Genomic DNA, 26,797 nt, shown 5'->3' with positions numbered 1-26,797 from the left:
CATTGGAACATAAACACCAATGGAAGTGATGGATTCTCCATTTCTTGATGTCTTCAAATTAAGACTGGATGCCTTTCTGGAAGAGATGTTTTGTTAATCACCATTTATTGGTCTGAATAGAGGAGTAACTGGGGTGAAATTCTCTGCACTGTGTTATACAGGAGGTCAGACTAGATGATCTAAGGCCCCTCCTGGCCTTAAAATCTACAAACCTATGCATGAGTAACATCATGATTCAAGTAATTTTTAATATGAACTATAAAATTACCCAAACTATATTTTACTCTATTTCATTGTTATTTTATTACTTAATCTTTAAAAAGATAAAATGTCATATAAGTCATATTATTGCTAAATTCCTTGCGTATAACTGGAATACCATTTAAATTAAAAAGAAAACTTCTGGGCAAGATAGGGTTGTAGTCAGCCACTTGACCCGGTTGAAATGATTTTGAGCTCTAATTGTAATACAGGAGGCAGCAGCCCTTAGTGTGATCATTCTTCCAACACTTATTTTCTTTTCAGTCCCATCAGACTTCAATAGTTTTCAATTTGATTATTGATAAGATTCAGATATTCTGCTTTAACTTAGGTTTCCATATTTATGATAAGAACCAAGCTATATTTGGCCTATTACATTAACACATATCCTTGTCACAATACCCAGGTAGTCCTTGGCAGGGTAGGGGGGGAGTGGAATTATAGCTAGAGACTGTAACTATCTATGTACCTTTGAAACCTGCGCATATTTTAGGTGGACGGGGAGACGTTAGCTTCCATGAGCTACAGCTTGATCACTTGCATAGGTGGAGGACACACTTAAGTGATGGCCCATTTTTTGCATGAGACTGGGTGTGCCAAGGAACCAAAGAATTCTTTCGTAGCATGATAGTTCTACCTGATGAGGACTTTTCAGAGGGAATAGGGTCCAGTGCACCTGGACAGTTTACCTGCTGCCCAATTGGGCTTAACGGAAGACACCGGGGCCTTACCAAAGAGGGAGACAGCGGGGAGTAAGAAGGCTCCTTCAGGGCCTTGAATCAGTAGGGGGAAGGCACCAGCAGGGAAGGCCTGTGGAGAAGGCCAAACTCCAGGCAAAAGTTGCCCGCAGAGCAGAGAGACAGATCCTCAAGGTCTGGGATGAAGTTGGGATGAAGACTTTGTAAATTTGAGTTCTATTTTGAAAGACTTTGTGAAGGACTTAATAAACTGGAAATGAGATGGGGAACGTTTTGAATATCTGGCTTGTGTGAACTTTGTAAGAAGTCTTGAGTGAAGGGGAAACAGAGGCAGGCCTTAGTAGAGCCACACTTGACTAGCAGGGGTGCTACAGAGCAGTCAGAACCTTTGACTAGGGCCTTAATTGATGTTTCCTCCTCTAGGATCTGCAATAGCACCTTCTCATAGATGGTTGGCCTTGTAGTGAGGTCTTGTGTGTTCAGGTGCCTCAGAGGGCTTGCAACAGCTAGCCAAATGGTTCAGCAGGGACTACCTGCCTGTAATTGTTCAGGGTTTGTAAACCAAGTTGCATATTTATTTTTCAAAAAGCATATATGTCTGTCTCTCATTAGTAACCTGCCTTCAGCAAAACATAATTACTGGTTCTGCATCTATTAAAGTTTGAAGGATGATTAATAGACACATCCGCAAACAGGCTTTCTGTTCAAAATCCTCTTTGAAATTATACAAAAAATTATTGTACTGAAACCTGAAATCATTACCTGTCACCACTAGCAAGGCACATCCATGCCTTTCCCCCATCACCAAATTGCCATAATGCTATATTTATGCCACAAGTAATATAACACAGGAGAATACTTTAAAACATTTATCTAATCTTAGAAATGGTTAGGAAACCCACCTTACAGTCTTCAGGGGAATTTGTCTTTATACTTGTAATATTTCACATTTCACATCTTTTCTGAAGTCTGCCAAAATCTTCTAGTTTTTGTTTTATTTGTTGAAAAGATGTTGATGTTGGTTGTGGTTTGGCTGATGAATGAATGGATATACTGCAAAACCTTCCTCTTCAAAAATGCCTTTCCACCAGAAGAATTACACTCACGACAGTGACACCCCTTTCTACCCCAAAAACCCTACCAACCAAAAACCAAAAATGTTACTGCAAGTAGAGGTTTTTTTACCCCCAAAAGGGAAAGTGTCAGAGATTCCAAAAGTCCAATAGGGACTTTATTACTATCTAATTTACGAGGAAGTCACTCAGATCTTACAGTGATAGGCATAGTTTAAAAACCTATGATGGATTAGATATATAGTCCATAGCACAGTGTTCTCCAGAACTGTCTTTCTGCAAATGTAATAATATCCTCCATTTTTTAAGGAAGGCCTTCCTTGTTAAAACAAAAGAATGGAAATCATGGCTGTACAAAACCCACATTAGAATACATGTTGCAGCTTGATAAAAGGCATTGTAAGTATATAAGCAACTGTATAATACAAAACCCTGCTTTTCATAACCTGCCATGATCTGTGATGTGAGATCATTTGAAAGTCATGCCTGAGCATTTTGCTCATTATTTGTATATATGGAAAATGACAAACTTAACCGATGTGGTAGGAAACCTAAAGATCAGTTATATATTCAAGGCCCAGGAAAACACTGATAGTTATTTACAGACCAAGCCTAGGGATCTTACATAAATAGTATGAAGAAATTGTGGAAGTAAGAAATGTTGGTTAGGTAAGATTCTGCCATCCTTTAAACAGGATGTAAAAGGACATATTTTGTGACCTGATAAATGTAGACGTCCCAAAGGGGTGTTCGTTTCCAAAAAGGGTGTTTCCATATCATATCATTGGGAAAATGAATTTATGGAGGCACCTATGTAAATGTAAGTTCATACCAACCTAGAAGTGGAGTAAATATTGCATGAAATTCCATATAACTTGTTAATGTAGACAATGGAGGCCTATCTATCAACATGGCCCCAGCAGTCTGCCTCGAGAGGTCCTCTGCATTTCATGGCATGTATGGCTGTCCTTTACATAAGTTTATAATAAACATCTGTGATACATGGACTGGTCTATTGCTTCAGCTCACCTCTTAGTTAAAAGTTACAGCTCAGCCTCCTCAGCTACTGTTCATCAAATTTGTACAATTAAGCACTCAAAAGTCAGCAAATGCCAAATAAAGATTGCTTGTGCAAGCTTCACTTTGCCCTTTGTATAAGTGACTGCATCATAATACATTAAATTACATAACCATATACCATTCACAGATAATACTATCATATTATTCTTTAATCTTAGTGTACGAGTATGCTCTTTAAGCATTATTATTTGTTTTACTGTAGCAGTTAGGGGCTCTATATGGACCAGGTTCCCACTGTACAAACACAGAACAAAAAGTTAGTGTACCAGGCAAACAGGGAGCATGAATGTCATTTATACGAAAGGTACAGAGTAAAGTACACTGTGAGTAAACATAGTACATAATGTAGATTAAATGTACAATGAAGAGTAATACTGAAAACTTACTGATATATATAGACAACATAAGTTGGCAGCTAAGTTAGCTTTTAGCTAACTGTCTCATCACTCAAATAGTATTTAAGGAAGTACAGTATGTGCTGCTGATGGAAAATAACATGTTGAGTCACGGGGTAAAATATATATCTTAGAGCAAAGGAAAGTTATATAAAAAGTTAAGTCAATTAAGATATGCAGAAGCATCATCACAATGCAATTAGAATAAGTGGAAAAAAATGAAAGAATATTACAAGATATTTCACTTGTGTCTATGACTGTAGAAAAAAAGGGTGTGATGTATTTTCTTATTAAAGAAATAGTATGCAACCATGTAAATAAAGATTACATTGTAATAAATATCCACAGAGGGGAAGACATAAAGTCCAACGTTAACTTTGGTATTTCCAGAATTTATTTTATTTTATTTCATGGAATAAACTCTTTATTCCAACAAACTGTCTTGGTAACTTATTGAATATGCTATTTCAGGAAAATATTTCTGCTGAATGCCTTATTCCCTACTACTACATTCAGCTCACTAAGCCTATGTGCAACACTCCTAAAAATCAGTATTTGTGGTAGATAAACAAATGAACAATATACCAGATGAGAAAAGAAGAACAACAGACAAGCGGGATTTGAGGTGATTCATTCAACTTAAAAAGGAAAAATAAAATCCAGAGATATCTTTCAGAAATTAGGGAAACTGCATTGCTAGAATTCTTATTATCTTATTATTATCTTCTGAATTCCCAAAGGTTTCAGTTGTATGAAACAAAGTGACAGGTTGAGTTCTATCATTTGTAACCATTTAAAAAAAAATCTAATGCACTAGAAATAGCAGTTTGTTATGGTATAGTATTAGTGTCCCATAACAGGAGTGGAACGGAGAACCATAGGGCCTGACACGTCGCTTCCATTCTTTGTCTCACTCAACATTCAATTGCCCAAATTCTCCATTGTAAATTATTACTAGATCCAGATAAGGGTTCAGGAACGAATGAACACTTTTGCAGACATATATTTGTTAAAACAATATAAATTATAAACATTCATAAACATAAATTCATAAAAGTTATAAAAATTCACTAACAGTTCCATGTGTGCAGAAATAGGCAGTTCATAATCAACCATGATAGCAATTCAGAAAAGCGGGGATGTTTATAATTAGGCCACATATTTTCCATCCACTGTTTTTTGTCGACAACTGTGAACAATACTAATATATGGGGGACAAAAATCTCAGTTGGTACAAATCAGTGTAGGTCTAAAATTTTAAAACTTGCAAGACTTGCAAGGCCTTAGTGGAAATGATCCTTTTAAACACTAAAATAAATGTCTAAACTCCTTTTTGAATCTTTAAGATGTGGACTTTAATATACTCATGTTTGATCAGAGGGCCCTTGTTGCTGTTTGAATGAATTGGGGTTCATTTTTACTCCCTTACCCTTGAAGGAGCAGTAGGGTTTTGTCTGTTTGTTTTTTAAAGGAAAAACTTAGAGGAAAAGTCTATTGTGTTCTTATTTACACTCATGTAAAGTAAAAGTAATTTTGCTGAACTCAGTGAAGTTTCAGAAGTGTAAAATCTTTGCAAGTATATCAAGATGAAGCTGTTTGGTCTCTGGGGACAGTTTTAGAAGCAGCCAATTTGGAGGGAGCAAATACACATCAACCAGGTCCACAGTGAGTTGGGCCAGATAAACCCAGAAGAAAGCTAGAACACAAATAAAGGGAAATGGATGATTAGCCAGGTATGCCATTAATTGAGAGATTGACTTGTAATATTTCAGAACCTTGAACAACGTCCATCTGAGACCACCTAATCTGACTAGCTGTGAGCTGTATGTCATTTACTGGGAGTTCAAAGGCCAAATTCCCCAGGACAAGCAATCCAGGTTCCAATTAACTGAGGCGTGGCTGTACATAAAATAGAGAGCATCCTCATGTGAATTTCTTACTAGGGTAGAGTAAATTCTGACTCTAGGCAGAATCCAGCAGTCATAGTGGAGCTGGCATGGAAATGAAAGCATTACAAAGCACAAGTTATCTGTTGCCTAATACAAAGCTTGAGAACGCAGCCAGTCTCTCTTCCTGTTAAATGCTCTAATTGTTGTTTTCTCAGCTTGTTGCTTAGCTTGTTTGTTTTTATAGATTCTGTTGTTGGATATTTTATGATGCATTTTGTGCCTATTGTAGTTTGGTTTCATTGCTCATTTTAATGTGAATGTGTTTATAAGAAATGATTTTGTACCACCCTGAGATATTTTCCCCAAACAACTCTGTCTCAAATCCACACTGCTGCCAGAGGGACTCCTGTGTCCCACTTGGCAATGTGACAAGATTGCATTGGTTGGTGGGTGTGTGCTTCACTACATTAAAAGAATCTAGATAAATGCTGTAAACGTCAGTCAGAACATGTCACAGGATATCAAAATCAGTGCAGGTGGGTAACATGCTCATCAAATAACAGATTCAGCACCAGGGCTAGGAATGCTATCTTAGAGTAACATGGCCATGGTCTGTTCTCAGTTACACAGGTGTATCTCCCCCCATTATATTTAGGGCCCTACCAAATTCATGGTGCATTTTGGTCAATTTTACGGTCATAGGATTTTTTTAAATAATAAATGTCATGATTTCAGATATTTAAATCTGAAATTTCACAGCGTTGTAACTGTAGCAGTCCTGATCCAAAAGGGGGTCGTGGTATTGCCAACTTTACTTCTGCGCTGCTGCTGGCAGTGGCCCCGCCTTCACAGCTGAGCAGTTGGAGAGCGGCAGTTGCCTTCTGGCAGCGCCACCGCCAGCAGCGGTGCAGAAGTAAGGATGCCATGGTATGGTATTGCTCCCCTTACTGCTGTGCCGCTGCCTTCAGAGCTAGGCCCTGAGCCAGCAGCCACCACTCTCTGGCCACCCAGATCTGAAGACAGTGCAGAAGGAAGGGTGGCAATAACATGACCCCCCTACAATAACCTTGCAGCCCACCCGAAACCTCTTTTTGGGTCGGGACCCCCAGTTTGAGAAATGCTGGTTTCCCCTGTGAAATCTGTATAGTACAGTGTAAAAGTACACACAAGATCAGATTTCATGGTGGAGACCAGATTTCACAGTCCATAATGTGTTTTTCACAGCTGTGAATTTGGTAGGGTCCTAATTATATCAAAGGGAATTAAACTGATAAAATCAATAAAATGTGGCCTCCAGTACTGCAATTTACTCCATGCAGGTGAAAACTTGCACCTATGCAGAGTTCCACAGACTTCATCTCTTAGCAGGGTTGGGGGCTTTAGACTTTAGCCTGAACTTTACCTATAGCCCTCTTGACATCACCTAAGGCAACACCGGCAGAAAGAACAGTTGAGCAGGTTTCCATCAAGGGTGAAATCTGCTTTTAGTATAAGTAGAAGATAATAATTTTTCTTTTTTAAAGAGAGAATAACCATGCTTGCTTCTTGATCTCAAGAAGTCTCAATAGACATGTTTGTAGAGAGGAAACAACTCTTTCCTACCATCGCTATTCCAAAAGTCCAGAAAGCTAAGCTTAAATACTCGAGTTCCCTAAGTTTTCAAGAAAAGGTAAATTTAGTGTTTTCTGCCATTTTGTTCCTACAATGTCTCCCTTTTAAATGATAGGCTGAATGTTAAGTGGTATGGGAAGGCGCAGCTACCTACCTCAATGGCTTCATGAAATGCCACATGCTACTCTGTGGAATCTAGAAAATGTTTTGATAAAAAAAAATCATAATATAAATATTCACACACAGATGGTAGCCAGAAATGAACAGTTCTCGCATTAGGATTCAAGTACATGGGTCTGAGGGAATCTTTTCATGATAAACCCTGAAATGTTCTGTGAATCCCTGATTTTTTAAAAAAAAAAAAATAGTTTTAAGAATTTTATTCCACTTGGAGAGTGTTTCAGAAAAAATATGCTACTTGAACAACTATATTCCTTTTGACAGGTTTCAGACTAGCAGCCGTGTTAGTCTGTATTCGCAAAAAGAAAAGGAGTACTTGTGGCACCTTAGAGACTAACAAATTTATTTGATGCACCGATGAAGTGAGCTGTAGCTCACGAAAGCTTATGCTCAAATAAATTTGTTAGTCTCTAAGGTGCCACAAGTACTCCTTTTCTATATTCCTTTTGTAAATTATTATCTACAAGATGGCCTCGAAAAAAGAAAAGGTCATGGGTTAATGAGAGAAAAATCAGGGGTTATATTATTCTTTCTTCCAGGTTCTCTAGAAATATTTAGCCAGAACCTTATCTTGGGTAAAATGGTTCAGCTCCACATCAGCTGAGGCTCTGAGGATCTGGCCATTGTGTTTGTTTCTTTTTTAAAAGATCCTGAAAATATAGGGTCTGGCCATAAACTGGTTCCCTCTGGGGAATCATATTTTAGGGTGAAAGAGTGTAGTTTGGTCACCAAGCTCATCCAAAGCTTCGCCTCACTGCTTACACTGCAAGGTTGGGTTTTACCACCAGTTGTAGGTTTAGGACAGTGGTTCTCAAAGCCAGTCCACCGCTTGTTCAGGGAAAGCCCCTGGCGTGCCGGACCGGTTTGTTTACCTGCCGTGTTCACAGGTTCAGCCGATTGTGGCTCCCACTGGCCGCAGTTCGCCGCTCTAGGCCAATGGGGGCTGCGGGAAGGGCAGCCAGCACGTCCCTTGGCCTGGAGCGGCAAACCGCAGCCAGTGGGAGCTGCAATCGGCCAAACCTGAACATGTGGCAGGTAAACAAACTGGTCCGGCATGCCAGGGGCTTTTCCTGAACAAGCAGCGGACCGGCTTTGAGAACCACTGCTTTAGGATACAAACACTTGTCTACTTGGGATTGGATAGAGATCACTAAACTCATCTCATACAGGCCACTGAAGTGTCACTGAATGGTCATAAATAATATGGTCTACTTTTGAACTGGCAGCCTCCAGGAGGAATACTGTATGCCAGATTCACTGCTGACATATTTGGGTGCAACCCTATTGGAAACAATGGAATTATGTCCACTTACACCAGTAATGAATTTGGCCCAGTAACTCATAATCATTCTGCTTTGTTCATTTTCTTAAGTAATCTTGTTTGACAAGGCAAACCTCAGAATATTGATTCATTTAATAATTTTTGCACCAATATTTTCTATCCTTTTGGAAGCACTTGGGAGCGTTGCATGTACCTAAAGTACAGACACAACTGTTTGCAGTATTTAATTCTGGTTCTGTACCACTTTTGTCTTAGTAAGTTTCCTACTGCAGCCGGTCTGTCTCTTCCCCATGTCTCTGAGTCAGTATCTGGGAATGAAGTGTCTCCTATCAATCAATGATGGAAAGTGCTGACTCTGAAGGTGCTGACTCGGCACCATGGAGTGCAGTCAGAGACTGTTGGTAGCCAAAGGAGGTTAAAAACTGTTGCTAATTTGTTAAAACTCTTCAGAAACAGGGAGGCTATCAGGCAGGAGATGATTCTGGAGGGAAAAGACAAAAGAAAGGAGAGGGGCAGAGTTCTTTTCAGCTTTTGAATGGTGGGGTACATATAACTTGAGTTTGAAACGATGAAATCTGGTGGAGGATAGTGAAAGGAATGAAGGAAAGCCAGCCATCAGCAGTGAGTGGCTTAGTCTCTGGTGGCAATGACTCTGGAGGAAAGGGGAAAAGGAGACATATTTATGATAGCTCTTGGTTTATTACATAAATACTATTCTCTAAACCAGGGGTTCTCAAATTGTGGTACACATACCCACAGACATCTCTAGGGGGGTACACAGGAGAAATTGTGTAATGTGGTTTTTATGTATTAATTACTTTATTTATTGCATTTTCATAATAGACTACTCAGATGAAGCTTTAAAACTCTGTGGGAATTTGTTATATAAAATACAATAATTAATTTAGTTCAAGATGTACCAATGAGAACACAGATACACTGAGACACTGACATACAGAGCCCTCACCTCCAATCATCGTGCAGCGTGGGTTCAGTGGCCCAGCAACTGTCCAGTCTAACTGAGCTCAAGACTTAGTCTGGGGTTTTTTTCGGTTGTATACATCGCACTATAACTATATCTGTATATAACAGTGAAATATGGAGAGATGGCTAAAGACAGATAGTGTTAAGAAGAATACACAAAGTATCAGTGATGAGAAGGGTAGGGGTATGCAGGCAGCTGGTAGATCTGGAAGGGGGTGAACTAGATGGAGACAGATCAGGGAATATTATTACAGCAGTATATTAACTCTTATTAAACAAGAACAACAAATTTGTACAATATTAACTTAGTAAATGTGTGTCTATGTGAGTTTGCAATAAAAGCTCTCACTGAAAAATAGTACCAATATTCCACTATGACTATGACAGTATGAGTGTCATTTACCTTAAGGGTTTCTTTGTCCATTGCCTGTCTAAATATTTTACATATAAAATAGTTGCAGAGTATCATCTAAAATAAATATTTCACTGGACACAGATAGTAGCACATTTAGATTAGCTATAGCAATGTACATTCTCTGTCATAAAATTTCCGCATTGCCATTCTGAAAATCACATCTGATAATTGGCCTGCTGAGCAGGATGAATCAATGCCTGTTCAATCTCATTTTCAAGTCCTTTAATTAGGTTTTAACCATGTCGGTACAAAAAGAAGCAATACAAAATAATAATTGATGCTGGGGATAGTCTATCTGAATATTTATCTGAGAATCTCTCATTTCATAATATTGTTTCCCTGTTTTGAAATTCCTTTCCTATCCTATCCAGTCTTATCTTATCGATACCATCTTTGAAGCTACATTTCTGAAAATATTTGCTTGTTGATAAAATCTAGGGTCTTTCCCAGTCACAATAGACTTGGGCAAGCCCAAAATTCTACTAGTAATGCCACGCCAGAATAACAATATGAAAGAATATGATTTCATAGAATCATAGAATATCAGGGTTGGAAGGGATCTCAGGAGGTCATCTAGTCCACCCCCCTGCTCAAAGCAGGACCAATCCCCAATTAAATCATCCCAGCCAGGGCTTTGTCAAGCCTGACCTTAAAAACTTCTAAGGAAGGAGATTCTACCACCTCCCTAGGTAACGCATTCCAGTGTTTCACCACCCTCCTAGTGAAAAAGTTTTTCCTAATATCCAACCTAAACCTCCCCCACTGCAACTTGAGACCGTTACTCCTTGTCCTGTCCTCTTCTACCACTGAGAATAGTCTAGAACCATCCTCTCTGGAACCACCTTTCAGGTAGTTGAAAGCAGCTATCAAATCCCCCCTCATTCTTGTCTTCTGCAGACTTGATTTGATTTGCTAAAATGCCAATTGATTTGGCAATTGTAGCTTGTACTGGAAACCAAATTCAAGATGCCATTTTGCACTGCAGTCAAGGTTAATGAATATGCTTCTTTTGGCTAGCAAGAATACCACCATGACAGATCAAAATTAGCTTCTCACAGTCATGTGTTATTTACATTACACAGCAATGCACAGTTTCATACATATGAACTACCTATTTTGTGTTCTGCTCAGTTAAAGGAAATGAGCAATTGTAAAACACAATCATTTAGGAAATGGGGAGATGAGAGTTCTGCAATGTCAGCAGTCACCTTCCTTTGCCCTATTAGTGGGAGGATCTTTGGCATAATGGCATCTCCCATTCAAGTGATCTGAAACTAAGCTGTCAGGGGGTACACTGAGTCGTTCTCTGGTTGTTAGTCAGACAGGGAGAATCCCCCTCAGCACAATCATGAACCCCATTGGGACCAAGCGGTTCTGCCTGGGCTCTGCACCATGGCCAAGATCTAATCCCCTGTGAATTTCTACTCTCAACTAAGAGACAGATCATTAACTTGAGACCTTGATATATGTTGTTGATGTATTAATTATGTCCCACCCACAAGTCATCCCAGTGGAATAACCACGTTGGTCTATAAGACTACATTCTGTTATTTTGTCCATCTGGGAACATATCTATTTCTTAAAATCTTGAAGAGAAAAACTTCTTTCATAAGTGCATAAATGAATCCCTAGAGCCACATCCTCTTCAATAACAGTCTTATCCTATCGATTCTTTAACTTGTCTGGAGTGAGGAACCATTGGCATAAGAACTTACAATGGGTTTCATGGGTAAACAAGAACCCTTGTAACAACTCTCACTGCCCCCAGACAATCTGTTTATGTGCTGTTCTTTCCCATGTGGATATGATTTTGCATGCTTTACACAGAAGCCTTCTATTAAAGAATTATTAGAGATTTGAAGAATTATGTTCAGTTACTTTTTAACTTCTCGTAGGATGACTGTTTCTCACAAATCACTAAGGGCTAAATTCTGCTCTCATATTGTTGGATTCTCTCTGAGACCTCTTGTCAAACACTCAGTTTGACTCCAAATTTTGTCACTCAGGTATCTTTATTTGGCACACAGCAAAGCTACGCTGAGTTGATCAGACCCAAATGCAGGGGATGGATGCAGGGAATATCAGAGATCCAAAGTTACACAGAAAACCTCTTCCTTTGTACATTGCATTTACTACACATTGCATTATGTGTTTTGGGATTGACTTGGTCACTTTGTAGGAACCAGTCCCTGTATAACTTGCTCTGACCATGCACGGCTTACTCTTTACCTCATCTTACATTCCAGGCTTATCTTGTCCATTATAAATGGTTCCCTGGGTGTTCCCCCTTATATTTGCTAGTACAGACATTCTGTTTCCAGCCTGTTGTTCCATTTACCTCTCTAATCCTGCCCTCAAGAAATGAGGTCTCATCCATTTCCGATTAGTGATGTCAAGCCAGGTCTACATTCCACTGCCTTTGTTCTTCTTTTCTGTATTAGCATTTATTTTATTTGTATCATATTTTTGTTTGTGCTTTTTTGAGTTTACTCCCTAGCAACACATTCCCAAGACCACCAATGGTGGTTATTATGCTTTTGGGGATCCCTCTTAAATCAGTTGTGTGGGAATCAGAAAAAAATATTTGCCCCCTGTCTTTTCTTGCTGAGTGATTCCTACATTCTTGCCCCATGCTCACAAAGGTTTGAAATAATACATTTAAGATTAGAAATAAATTACTTTTTGTGACTTACAAACCAGATCCAGCCTTCAGAATAATTATACAATACTATCAGACTCATATCTCACCTAATTCATGACCATATAGTCTCAGTGCTGCACTATACAATACAGCTTGAGGGGCTAAGGAGCACCTGAAATTGGCATCCCATGGCTATAAGTGTTCCCAGCTTTATAACCATGGGAGATGGAAGGAGAAGGGGAATTCAGAATCACAGATAACACCAAAGTTATGGACAGTGGGTCCAAATGGAAGGAGAGAAGACAAAGTTATGTCTGAGGCTGTTTATGCTGGGCAAAAGGACTTCTGGTATTAAAACATTTCACTGAACAAAACTGAGATGAAGACACAGCTTTATGGTATTTCATCAAATAAAGTATAAAAGATGGACAGAGACTTAGTGCATATCATGATAGGAAGTCAGACTAAGTGAGAATCTCTCATCCCAGACCTACTCTGACAGCCAAATTCCAACTTAAACTATTCTCTCCTCATTAAAATGTCAGTCTGTTTTAAAAAAAAATTCTATGCCAGAAGCTCAGACCTCCATGTATTAGTCCCAATATTATCATCAACAGCAGCTTTATTATAAAATTTCAAAAATAAAAACAAACATATATTAAAAAGAAACATATGCACCAGAACCTAGTAATTCACATTGACTGAAAGTCACATTGCAAATTACTGTATTTTGTGATTTAATGTAGCAAGTAAGTGAACAAACACAATTAAAACCAAAGAATAATGCATCAGAAAATGCACTTTACTCATTTGTTTGACAAGTATAATTTTGTTATGATAGTACTTCAAAGTATACTAGTAAATGTTCTGTAGTGTATTTAGTAAAAGTAATGAAGTTTAAGTAATGTGAGACCTCACTATAATTCTTTGCTATTGCACCTTCATTGGAGAAGTGGGGAGAGTTTTGTATGAAAATTATGGGATTTGCAGACTCACAATGGTTGAATTACCAAGGGTCCATTGTAATTAAAAATATGAAACATTTAAGGATGAAATTCCTCCCTTGAATGAGTGTGAATGGACTCCATTGCTGTCAATGGGACCATTCATTCACCTCCAAGAGAAGAATTTGTTTAATTAGGAATACTCCCCATCTTCCAGGATGATGAATGAATGAATGAAGAATGAAATGCCATTACATTTTCCTTACTTCCTACCCAAGAAAATCTCCTTTTAAACAAATACCAACACCTCACAACAGCCATTGTCTTTATCTAAGCAAATAACAAATTACCAGACTTTGGCCAATCTTTTCACTACAAGGGTCCAAAGAATCTTCTTTGGAGAGCTAGCCAGAAAATTGTTTTTTGTTAGTTGGGTTTTTGTTGTCGTTGTTGTTGTTTTGAGGGGGGAAGTAGTGTTAGGATATAGATATTCAGGCCTGTCTGTAAAGGCCTGTACTCTAAGAATTTAGATGTATTCTTATCACTTGGCTAGCTATAGAGGTATAAAAGAAAGAATCAAAATCACTGTCTGCTGGTGTAAGGGCCTTCTCTTACTGTGACAGTCTGAGGCCCTGTTCTTAGGCTCAGGCCTTTGGCTAAGCAGCAGAGGCAGCCATAAGCTGGGAAGCGACCGGTCACATCCTCACATTCCAAACTAGTCACATTGAAAGCAGGTGCTACTGGGCTGTTAGGAATACACTCCTGTCCTGATAAAGCCTATCACCTCCAGAGAAAGGGAAGTGCCTAGAAAATGTAAAAGGAAACTTAGTTTGATAGCATCCTGTCTGGCAAGAACTCACTTATCAATACTGGGATGTGAAATCCTCACTTCTGTATTGTTTTGTCATTATAGTTCCCACTTTGCTATTGTTTGTCTGTATAATCTCTGTCTGGTTCTGTGATTGTTCCTGTCTACTGTATAATTAATTTTGCTGGGTGTAAACTAATTAAGGTGGTGGGATATAATTGGTTACATAATCATGTCACAATATGTTAGGATTGGTTAGTTAAATTTCAGGAAAATGATTGGTTAAGGTATAGCTAAGCAGAACTGAAGTTTTACTATATAGTCTGCAGTCAATCAGGAAGTGAGGGAGTGTGTGTGTGTGTGTGGGGGGGGGGGGAATGGGAACAGGGAATGGGGGTGCAAGGTTCCTTCCCCACTCTGAACTCTAGGGTACAGATGTGGGGACCTGCATGAAAACCTCCTAAGCTTACTTTTACCATCTTAGGTTAAAACTTCCCCAAGGTGCAAATTAATTTTACCCTTTGCCCTTGGAATTTCCACTGCCACCACCAAACTTTAACTGGGTTTACTGGGAAACGTAGTTTGGACACATCTTTCCCCTCAAAATCCTCCCAACCCTTGCACCCCACTTCCTGGGGAAGGTTTGGTAAAAATCCTCACCAATTTGCATAGGTGAACACAGACCCAAACCCTTGGATCTTAGAACAATGAAAAAGCATTCAGTTTTCTTACAAGAAGACTTTTAATAGAAGTAAAGGAATCACCTCTGTAAAATCAGGATGGTAAATACCTTACAGGATAATCAGATTCAAAACATAGAGAATCCCTCTAGGCAAAACCTTAAGTTACAAAAAGACACAAAAACAGGAATATACATTCCATTCAGCACAACTTATTTTATCAGCCATTTAAACAAAACAGAATCTAACGCATATCTAACTAGATTGCTTACTAACTCTTTACAGGAGTTCCGACCTGCATTCCTCTTCTGGTCCTGGCAAAAGCATCACACAGACAGACAAACTCTTTGTTCCCCCCCCCTCCAGTTTTGAAAGTAATTTGTCTCCTCATTGGTCATTTTGGTCAGGTGCCAGCGAGGTTATCCTAGCTTCTTAACCCTTTAGAGGTGAAAGGGTTTTTCCTCTGTCCAGCAGGGATTTTATAGTTCTGTATACAGAAAGGTGGTTACCTTTCCCTTTATATTTATGACACCCACAATGCCTGTTCTAACCACTCTGGTCATCACTTTGAACTCTACTGCCCTGCCCTCAGGTGACCAACCATCAGACCTGCCCTTTAAATTGGTTTGGTAAAAATCCTCACCAGTTTGCATAGGTGAACACAGACCCAAACCCTTGGATCTGAGAACAATGAAAAAGCATTCAGTTTTCTTACAAGAAGACTTTTAATAGAAGTAAAGGAATCACCTCTGTAAAATCAGGATGGTAAATACCTTACAGGGTAATCAGATTCAAAACATAGAGAATCCCTCTAGGCAAAACCTTAAGTTACAAAAAAGACACAAAAACAGGAATATACATTCCATTCAGCACAACTCTTTTCTAAGCCATTTAAAGAAATCATAATCTAACACATACCTAGCTAGATTACTTACTAAAAGTTCTAAGACTCCATTTCTGTTCTATCCCTGGCAAAAGCAGCATACAGACAGACCCAGACCCTTTGTTTTTTCTCCCTCCTCCCAGCTTTTGAAAGTATCTTGTCTCCTCATTGGTCATTTTGGTCAGGTGCCAGCAAGGTTACCTTTAGCTTCTTAACCCTTTACAGGTGAGAGGATTTTTCCTCTGGCAAGGAGGGATTTTAAAGGGGTTTACCCTTCCCTTTATATTTATGACAGGGGGTAAGGAAATTGGAATCATGTTTTGCTAAAGGGGGAAACGGGAACAGGAAATGGGGGTGGAGAAATTGGAATCATGTTTGGCTAAGAGCAGGAATGGGAACAGGGACACAGGTGTAAGGCTCTGTGGTGTCAGAGCTGGGAAGGAGGACACAAAGGAAGGAAACTGGAATCATGCTTGCTGGAAGTTCACCCCAATAAACATCGAATTGTTTGCACCTTTGGACTCCGGGTATTGTTGCTCTCTGTTCATGTGAGAAGGACCAGGGAAGTAAGTGGGTGAAGGAATAAGCCCCCTAACAAGTAGGGAATCCCCTTTTGAAATTTTCTCATTTGGATATTCTAGTTTTCCCATGGGAAGTTTTGTTAATGTGGTAAAGTGTCTTCCTTCCCCCACCCCCACATTTTCCTACAATTTTTTACTCTTTTCCAACAGGACAAAGTTGGGAAAAAGTAAGAAAGTTTTGGAAAGTGGGAACCCTCCTCCCCACATTTTTCACTTTTAAAAGTAACTTAAGAGATTAAGTGTTGAAAGTGTTATTTTAAAAATAGTAGTGTTCCTGTCTGTCTGAAAGCAATACTTCCATTTATTTGTTACTGATTTCAGGTAGTAAATGTTGAAAATCAGTCAGAAAGTGGAGGGGAAAATAACTCAATTTTAAAACAAAAAAAATAACGTCTAAACAAATTTTAATTTTTCCCATTGATTTTTTTAAAATTGAAAGTAAAATTTTTCCTGCGTCCAAAAATTAAATAATTTTGACAACACTGTATTTTCTGATAAAAAACATTTCTTCAGAGAAAATTTGACCAGCTCTACTTCTCTGGTGTTACTGGCTGCAGTCTGAAGAACAGAACAGATTCTGATATCAATTAGACCAGCATAAGTCTGGAAAACTCCATTCAAATAACTGAATTTGTACTGGTACAATACACATCATAGGCTGTCCAAATATCATTAGCAGCCTAATTGCTCACTGGATTCACCTAGCCAGTGAAAGATTAAGGCAGGAATCTCAACAGGGTTACAAAAAAAACAAAACAAAACAAAACATAAACCTTCCACTTCCAGCAATACAAAACAGCCCCCAAAGTGTTTTTACTTGCAATATGGTGACATTTTTGGGATTCAATCCAGACCAACGAAAGGTTGTGCCACCATATGCCCTGTAATCCTGAATGCCTTAAATGCTCTGTTGCTGTGGCTCACAGCCCAGACACCAACAGCCAGCAGACAAGCATGTAGCATCCTGTGTGGTGCGAAGCTTGCGGGTCTATTGGGACATCTAGATAGATTTATGTATAGTGCTGGGGAGGAGCCAGGGTACATGTAGGTACCAGTGACATAGGAAAGGATAGGAGAGAGGTCCTGGAGGCCAAATTTAGGCTGCTAGGTAAGAGATTGAAGTCCAGGACCTCCATGGTAGCATTCTCTGAAATGCTTCCAATTCCATGTGCAGGGCCAGTAAGACAGACAGAACTGCAGGGTCTCAATGCATGGAGGAAATGATGGTGTAGGGAGGAGGGATTTAGATTTGTTAGAAACTGGGCAAACTTTTGGGAAAGAGGGAGCCTATACAGAAGGGATGGGCTCCACCTAAACCAAAATGGAACCAGCTTGCTGGCATGAAAAAGGTAGTAGAGCACTTTTTAAACTAAGGGCTAGGGGAAAGCCGACAGCCGACAGGAGCATGTCATTCGCACAGAGACATCCCTTAGGGGAGGATCTATTAATGGAGATTCTCTATGTCCTAATAAGGAGGAGAGGATGGAAGATGATAAAATACCGGTAGGATCTGATGAGAAACAGTCAAATGAAAAAGAGTCCCATTCAATTCCATCATGTAATGGTAGGCAGCTAAAAAGTTACAAGTTTTTAAAATGCTTATATACAAATGCTAGAATAAGATGGGTGAACTAGAGTGCCTCATATTAAATGAGGATATTGATATAATAGGCATCACAGAAACTTGGTGGAATGAGGATAATCAATGGGACACAGGGTGACGAGATAGCAACTGTGAAAAATCGGGATGGGGTGGGAGGTAATAGGCACTTATATAAGAAAAATCCACAAATATCGGAACTGTCCCTATAAAATCAGGACATCTGGTCACCCTAGAAACAGCAATACCAGGATATAAAATATATTGGAAGGACAGAACAGGTCATGCTGTGGAGGAGTGGCACTATATATGTGAAAGAAAGAGTAGAATCAAATGAAGTAAAAATCTTAAATGAACCAAACTGTACCATAGAATCTCTATGGATAGTAATTACATGCTCTAGTAAGAAGAATACAATGGTAGGGATATATTATCGACCATGTGACCAGGATGGTGATAGTGACTGTGAAAATGCTCAGGGAGATTAGAAAGGCTTTAAAAATAAAACACTTAATAATGGGGGATTTCAACTATCCCCATATTGACTGGGTACATGTCAACTCAGGATGGGATGCACAGATAAAGTTTCTTGACATCTTAAATGACTGCTTCTTGGAGAAGGAGAGGAGAGGTTAATAAGGCTGGGACTTTTCATCTTGGAAAAGAGACGACTAAGGGGGAATATGATAGAGGTCCATAAAATCATGATTGGTGTGGAGAAAGTAAATAAGGAAGTATTGTTTACTCCTTCTCATAACACAAGAATTAGGGGGTCACCAAAAGAAATTAATAAGCAGCAGGTTTAAAACAAACAAAAGGAAGTATTTTTTTCACACCACACAGTCAATCTGTGGAACTCCTTGCCAGAGGATGTTGTGAAGGCCAAGACTATAATGGGGTTCAAAAAAGAATTAGATAAGTTCATGGAGGATAGGTCCATCAATGGCTATTAACCAGCATGGGCAGAGAAGGTGTCCCTAGCCTCTGTTTGATGGAAGCTGGGAATGGGTGACAGGAGATGGATCACTTGATGATTACCTGTATTGTTCATTCCCTCTGGGGCACCTGGCCTTGGCCATTGTTGGAAGACAGGATACCAGGCTAAATGCACCTTTGGTCTGACCCAGTATGGCCATTCTTGTGTCCTGATGTTCTTATGTGTGTCTGTGTGCTGTGCAGCCCTGATTCAGCGCTCTTACCCCAGCAGCCTGTCTACAACACAACAGCCCTCCCTGGTCTTCAACAGCCTTGGTTACTACTTTCAGGGTGACCCCAACACACCCATATTCCAAATTCACCCAGAACTGTGTGCCCCTGAAGTTTCCAGGCAAGTAATAAGATTTGTTGCTCCTTTAAAGAGACAAAAATGCAGATCATCACTTTAACTGGAGCGAACAATCCTTTCAGGTCAAACACAGCACTGAGCTGGATTATAATAAAAATAAAACAAATTTCTTTCCAAAAGGACATAGGTTAAATGACACCAAGTAGAAGGGATTGAAGGTAGAATGCGTTAAAAGCAACCAGAAGTAAAAATACACTTTCTAATGGCTGAGACCTAATTTAACAAGCAACAGACTTTGCTCAAGGTAGTTTTCTTACCAATCATTCTTTGTCCACCATGGCTTTAAGACCCTCTAGCCAGGACCCAATTAATAGAGCACACAGTGGTTGGTTCCTTTGTCTGCTCAGGTGCAGGATAAAGATGGAGTCTTTCATTGTCCCTTATATTTCCAAAGGAATTTTCTGTCCTTAAAGTCAGGAAGGCCTCCTGGGGATTCAGTCTCCTATGTCTCTATGGGATGCAGAAGCCATCTTAGTTCTCTATCTTTTGAGTTCAGTAAGTTTAGCCTGATGGCTTCGTTTACTGCTAAATATGTAAATTGATGTAAACCCACATTCCTTTGTTTAGGACAAACCTGTTAATCACCTTTACCTAGACTAAGCTCTCTGGCTTTAAACATATTCTGGTAACCTCACATAGAAAGAATTTATAACTTTACATATAATGTTGTTACATATGTTTTACAATGATATTATTGACCAATGTGTTCTTAGTTTTCAAATGATACCTCAAAAGTCATATTTTGTACAAATATCATTGCAGTAGTATATAGGGTATGAGCCTAGGGTCACATATAGTCTCATGAAAAAGTAAGGATTAATGTGCATTAGTCTTTCAGAAAGGCTATGAGAACTTGTGTTGGTATAAATGGCCTCTAGCAGAACAGCCAAAAAGCATTTGTTGTCAGACTTTTAACCCCAGACGTATTTACAATCAACATACTTGACTGAGAACACAAATAATTCATTATCCTTAGTGAACTGATAAACTGAAATCATCATCTTTGGCACCAAATATTTGTCAAATCTATATGACACTGCTGGATCCATTATTAGGTAGGATGATTTTTGGCTCACCCCCACATTTATCTGCAGTTAATGGAGAACTTAAACATCTCTGTAGTTAGGGGCCAGTCTGAGATTCAGTTTTAGGTGGCCAGAAATAGATTTTGCCTTAATTCAGCAATCACTAAGATACTGCTGATTGGTATGAAGCACAGCTGGAGAGAAGAGACCTTTCCTAGCTTGCAATTGGAGTTATCTTTGTCAAAGTGTGTAGCTGTTATCTTAAGCTTTGCATTATACCACTTGAAGATTGTGGCCAGGAAAAAAAGCCTTCTAATTTTGATAATTTATTCAGCCATATTTTATTTAAATTGTACTGATTGCTACCAGCTCTGCTAGCTTTCCTTCTGCTGGTATGTGCCCTCCACAATGGGCAAAAATGCACTGGCTAGACTTCCCTCAAGGGACAAATTGTTGATCATCATACTTCTGCACTGAAGTCATTGATCCAGACACACAAGTGAATGAGGACAAACACAGGGTTGGATTTTAAATGGCAGGCTTCAACTTTATTAAATTTGCCACATACCATCACATACCGGGCACTTTACATGGCTCCAGTGTGGGGCTTGCAAGGCTCCTACCATATAACCTATTCTACCTATTCTACTGAGATTCTACTCTGCCTATCCCTAGGACTCAGCTCGCTCTTCTGAATTCTATCAACCCCCTCTCCCCCATGAAGGGGATAGTGGGTACTAAGTGGGGGACCTCAGCCCACAAAGGCACAAAGACACCCCCTATCCTGTGAGCACAAGGCCCATCAGCAAACTCCTCATTATACTTCTCTACTGAAATCACTGTATGTTCTGCAGTAACTATAGCAAATAGATTTTGAAGTAATAGTGTTTACTACACGTACCCTAGAAAATCACTAATAATTTTTCTCATCTAAACTTCCCCCATGATTCACTAAAACCACGGGCCTATCCAACTCCCAATGAAGTTAATGGAAAAGCTTCCTTCTGTCATCAGTGATATAGGATCACTCTCTATGTCTGAAATCTTGATCCCACTGAAGCCAATGGAGCCTGGATTTGTCTTTAAAGTGCTTTGACTCAAGGCTTCCTGTTCTGTCTTAGCCCAGTTTCAATGTATTGATCACTGGTCTTCCTCGCTCCTGTCAAGACTATTGGGCTAGAGACGAGGTAAAGCTGGGGAGTGAAAGTTTGTAATTGTATGTCATTATGGTAACCAAGAAAGATGTACACCAGCTATGTGCACTGCCCAGAAAGGAAAAGTTTTTAATGTATGTTTTGTCCATAGGCCAGAAAAACAGGGAAAAAAAAGGATTGACTATTAGGATTAACTGGGAGGAATTTGAAAGCTTTTGGGGGACACTCATAGACTCATAGATATTAAGGTCAGAAGGGACCATTATGATCATCTAGTCTGACCTCCTGCACAATGCAGGCCACCGAATCTGACCCACCCACTCCTGCAATAAACTTCTCACCTATGTCTGAGCTATTGAAGTCCTCAAATCATGGTTTAAAGACTTCAAGGTGCAGAAAATCCTCCAGCAAGTGACCCATGCCCCATGCTGCAGAGGAAGGTGAAAACCTCCCAGGGCCTCTTCCAATCTGCCCTGGAGGAAAATTCCTTCTCAACCCCAAATATGGCAATCAGCTGAACCCTGAGCATGTGGGCAAGACTCACCAGCCAGATATCCAGGAAAGAATTCTCTGTAGTAACTCAGATCCCACCCTGTCAAAGTTCCTTCCCCACTCTGAACTCTAGGGTACAGATGTGGGGACCTGCATGAAAACCCCCCTAAGCTTATTTTTACCAGCTTAGGTTAAAACTTCCCCAAGGTACAAACTATTTTTACCTTTTGCCCTTGGACTTTATTGCTGCCACCACCAAGCATCTAACAAATATATAACAGGGAAAGAGCCCGCTTGGAAACATCTTTCCCCCCAAAATCCTCCCAAACCCTACATCCCTTTTCCTGGGGAAGACTTGATAAAAATCCTCACCAATTTGCATTGGTGAACACAGACCCAAACCCTTGGTTCTTAAGAACAATGAAAAAAAGCAATCAGGTTCTTAAAAGAAGAATTTTAATTGAAGAAAACGTAAAAGAATCACTTCTGTAAAATCAGGATGATAAATACCTTACAGGGTAATCAGATTCAAAACATAGAGAATCCCTCTAGGCAAAACCTTAAGTTACAAAAAGACACAAAAACAGGAATATACATTCCATTCAGCACAACTTATTTTATCAGCCATTTAAACAAAACAGAATCTAACGCATATCTAACTAGATTGCTTATTAGCCCTTTACAGGAGTTCTGACCTGCATTCCTGCTCTGGTCCTGGCAAAAGCAACACACAGAAAGAGAGAACCCTTTGTTTCTCCCCCCTCCAGCTTTGAAAGTATCTTGTCTCCTCATTGGTCATTTTGGTCAGGTGCCAGCGAGGTTATCCTAGCTTCTTAACCCTTTAGAGGTGAAAGGGTTTTTCCTCTGGCCAGAAGGGATTTAAAGGTGTTTACCCTTCCTTTTATATTTATGACACATCCCATCTAACATTCCATCACAGGCCATTGGGCCTATTTACTATGAATAGTTAACGATCAATTAATTGCAAAAATCATGTTATCGCATCATACCATCTCCTCCATAAACTTATTGAGTTTAATCTTGAAGCCAGATAGGTCTTTTGCCCCCACTGCTTCCCTTGTAAGGCTGTTCCAGAACTTCACTCCTCTGATGGTTAGAAACCTTCATCTAATTTCAAGTCTAAACTTCCTGATGGCCAGTTTATATCCATTTGTTCTTGTGTCCACATTGGTACTAAGCTTAAATAATTCCTCTCTCTCCCTGGTATTTATCCCTCTGATATATTTATAGAGAGCAATCATATCTCCCCTCAGCCTTCTTTTGGTTAGGCTAAACAAGCCAGTCTCCTTGAGTCTCCTTTCATAAGAGGGGTTTTCCATTCCTCAGATCATCCCAGTAGCCCTTCTCTGTACCTGTACTGACACTCCAATACACAGACCTAGTCAAATCAGAGTGGGTTAGGATGGAATACATTAATAACACATAGCAGTTAGGACTGGATGCAGGAAGTATGGTCCAGACTTCCTGTGTGACCCTGGGCAAATCATGTTAGCCAGGTCTACACTTAAAAGTTAGGTTGACATAGCTACGGTGCTCAGAAATGGATTACCTATAGTGACAGAAAAACCCTTTCTCTCTAGGAAAATTCTACACTACGCTCTACAACAGCATAGATGCTCTGCTGTAACTGTGCTGCTGCAGCACCCGTAGCTTAGACATGGTCTTTAGCTTCTCTGTGCCTCATCTGTAAAGGCGGATAGTAGCACTTTACTTCCCTACACTATGGGGTGTTGTGGGTATAAATACATTAAAGACTGAGGGTCTCAGATACTGTGATAATGGAGGCCATATAAGGACCTACAATAAACAGATGTATTCATAGGGAAATTTGGAGCTATTTCAGTGCAGTTTTTTTATGTACACACTTTGAAAAGCTGGAGTGCTTGCTTTCAGCAGGGCTGGGTCTGCATTCTTATACAACTCAGTATTGGCCCAGGATATTTCCATCCTAGCAAACCTGGTGGAAAGAGCTAAGTGCCCACCTGCTTGTGTAATTTACCCAGAGGTAATATGCACAGCTGGTCCAAAAAGGAGGAGTATTTTGTGAAAAAAAATTAGGCACATTTTTGTTTTCTCAATATTAAATTTTTATATTTTTCTTAGAAAAATCTGAAAAAATTAAAATGTTTTGTCTTTGAAACTGAAAAATGTTCAAGTTTTGTTTTGCCACTCTCCCTCTCTTTTTCTTCTCCTCTTTCCCATTTATTTTTCCTCGTGCCATTTTGGCAGTTGATGAGGGGGGGAGAGAGAAAAGAGAGAAGTACAAAAGAATTGAAAAACCTAAACATTGTCATTTTTGACTACTCAAAAATTTGTGATTGAATGTTACGATCCATAAAAAAACTGAAAATTTCAAAAAGATACACAAGCTAAATATGAGTTAACAGTGTAACGCTGTTGCAAAAAAAATGAACATAATTTTAGGCTGTATTAGCAGGAGTGTTGCAGGCAAGACATAAGAAGTAATTCTTCCACTCTACTGCATGCTGATTAGGCCTCAACTGGAGTACTGTGTCCAGTTCCGGGTGCCACATTTCAGGAAAGATATGGACAAATTGGAGAAAGTCCAGAGAAGAACAACAAAAATGATTAAAGGTCTAGAAAAAATTGGATTTGTTTAGTCTGGAAAAGAGAAGACTGAGAGGGGACATGATAACAGTTTTCAAGTACTTAAAAGGTTGTTACAAGGAAGAGGGAGAAAAATTGCTTTTCTTAACCTCTGAGGATAGGACAAAAAAGCAGTGGGCTTAAATTACAGCAAGGGAGGTTTAGGTTGGACATTAGGAAAAACTTTCTAACTGTCAGGGTGGTTAAGCACTGGAATAAAATTGCTCAGGGAGGTTGCGGAATCTCCATCACTGGAGATTTTTAAGAGCAGGTTAGACAAACACTGGTCAGGAATGATCTAGATCAGTAGCTTTGAAACTTTTTTTTCGCGGACCACTTGAAAATTGCTCAGTGTCTTGGCAGACATTTAATGATCTTTCCAAATGTTGTTTGTACCATTAGCTAACTATTGTAAAGTGCTTTAGATAAAAGCACTATATATAAAAAACCTTAAAAATAAACACCTTTTTCTGTTCTACAGATAAAAGCACACAACTCATATTTTAATATCAGTAGTCTTACCTTTCTAATGCAATGGATGTGCCCTCTCTCCCCTGCTGTGGCAGCCCCTGAACTGGGGCTGGGAAGGAGAGGGGTCTCTCCCCTGCCACAGCAGCCACCAAGCTGGGGCTGGGAAGGAGGGAAGTCTCTCCCTGGCAGCCGCAGCCCTGGAGCTGGGGAAAGTCGCCTCTTTCTCTGGTCGCCACAGCCCTGCACATCCCAAATTTCCCCCACCCCCTCTTCTCACCCTGCTGCCCCCTCTCACCTAGCCCCTATTCCCCCCAAGGCCACCACCTCACCTTACATGTGCGTCTTCTCCAGGGTCCAGGTACCTTATTAGTGGAGCCATGCCTGCGCAGCTCCACTAATTAGGTGGGTGGCCCTTCATTCTCTTGTGTGCAGCCACCCAGGTGCGCACCTTAGAGGGAACTGTCCTCAGACCACTGAATGGAGCTTGTGGACCACAGGTGATCCATGGACTACAGTTTAAGAGCCTCTGGTCTAGATAATACTTAGTCCTGCCATGAGTGCAGGGGACTGGACTAGATGACCCCTCAAGGTCCCTTCCAGTCCTATGGGTCTATGATTTTTTAAACAAAAAGGCAATTTCTCATTAAAAAAAAGTTTTAAACAACAAAAAAATTGGACCAGCTCTAGTACTGTGTATAATGTTGGATTTTGTGTGAGTTTAAATCTTGTCCATGTGTTTCTTGTCTTAATTTCTTTCCAACAGTGCAGTCAAGTGGAAGGCCTGGGGGCGGGGGGAGGGGGGGGCATGGCCCCTAAACTAAGAAAACCATAGGATCTACAGGGAAATTTGATTCCATTCCCGTGGACCTCATGACACCCGCCCTAAAGACTTTCTCTTGCCCAATAGCAGTCTTTTTCCCCAAGGAGTGATGCTGCTGTTGATTCCACTTCACCAGCCTATCATTTCAAACTTAAATGTCTATCAGCTGTGGGGGGAGAGATCATATTGCAAAGAGAACCATTAAGTCCCATATTGATTTCTCCAGGGAAACATGTTGGCTGGCTAGGGAACCATGTCACACAGAGCTGCTGTTCTTCAGCTTTGCCTCTCCTCTCTCACCCAACAAGACCGCCCAAAATGCACAAGGTCCCAAACATGCAGAGTTCTCACACAGGCATTTCTGCAGACAGAACACAGCATATCTCATGTATGCCTGCCCTCCATGGAGGGGAACATTGCCCCTAAATATGAATCATTTTGCAAAATAAGGCATTTTATTCCACAAAATCCAGGTTGAATGACAATAAATAAATTTAGACAAGTATAGTTGTCTGTGGAAAGGCACAATGTATTTCCGTTATTCCTATAGTATAGATCTGATTAGTGAAGTCACTTTTGCAAATTGTTGTTGTCCTTTTAAAATTTCAGAAGTACTTACACAAGGGGTGGTGGTGTATTGCACAATGCTCCTTTAACTGATTCTCCAAAGAAAGAGAGAGAGAACCAAATGTACAATAAGTCAGCCACAGAAACTTCATTTTAAACTGTCTTATCAGCCATTTTAGCTGTTTAGATCAACAGTATGACGTTTCTATTCATTCAAGGTGCAGCCACATTATCAAATCCAACTACTTTTCCAGCAGTGAAGAAAATATCCTTAAAGCTGAAATCTTCAG

Source organism: Eretmochelys imbricata, chromosome 6 (genome assembly GCF_965152235.1).
Source record: "Eretmochelys imbricata isolate rEreImb1 chromosome 6, rEreImb1.hap1, whole genome shotgun sequence".
NCBI lineage: Eukaryota > Metazoa > Chordata > Testudines > Cheloniidae > Eretmochelys > Eretmochelys imbricata.
This window is presented reverse-complemented; position numbering follows the sequence as displayed.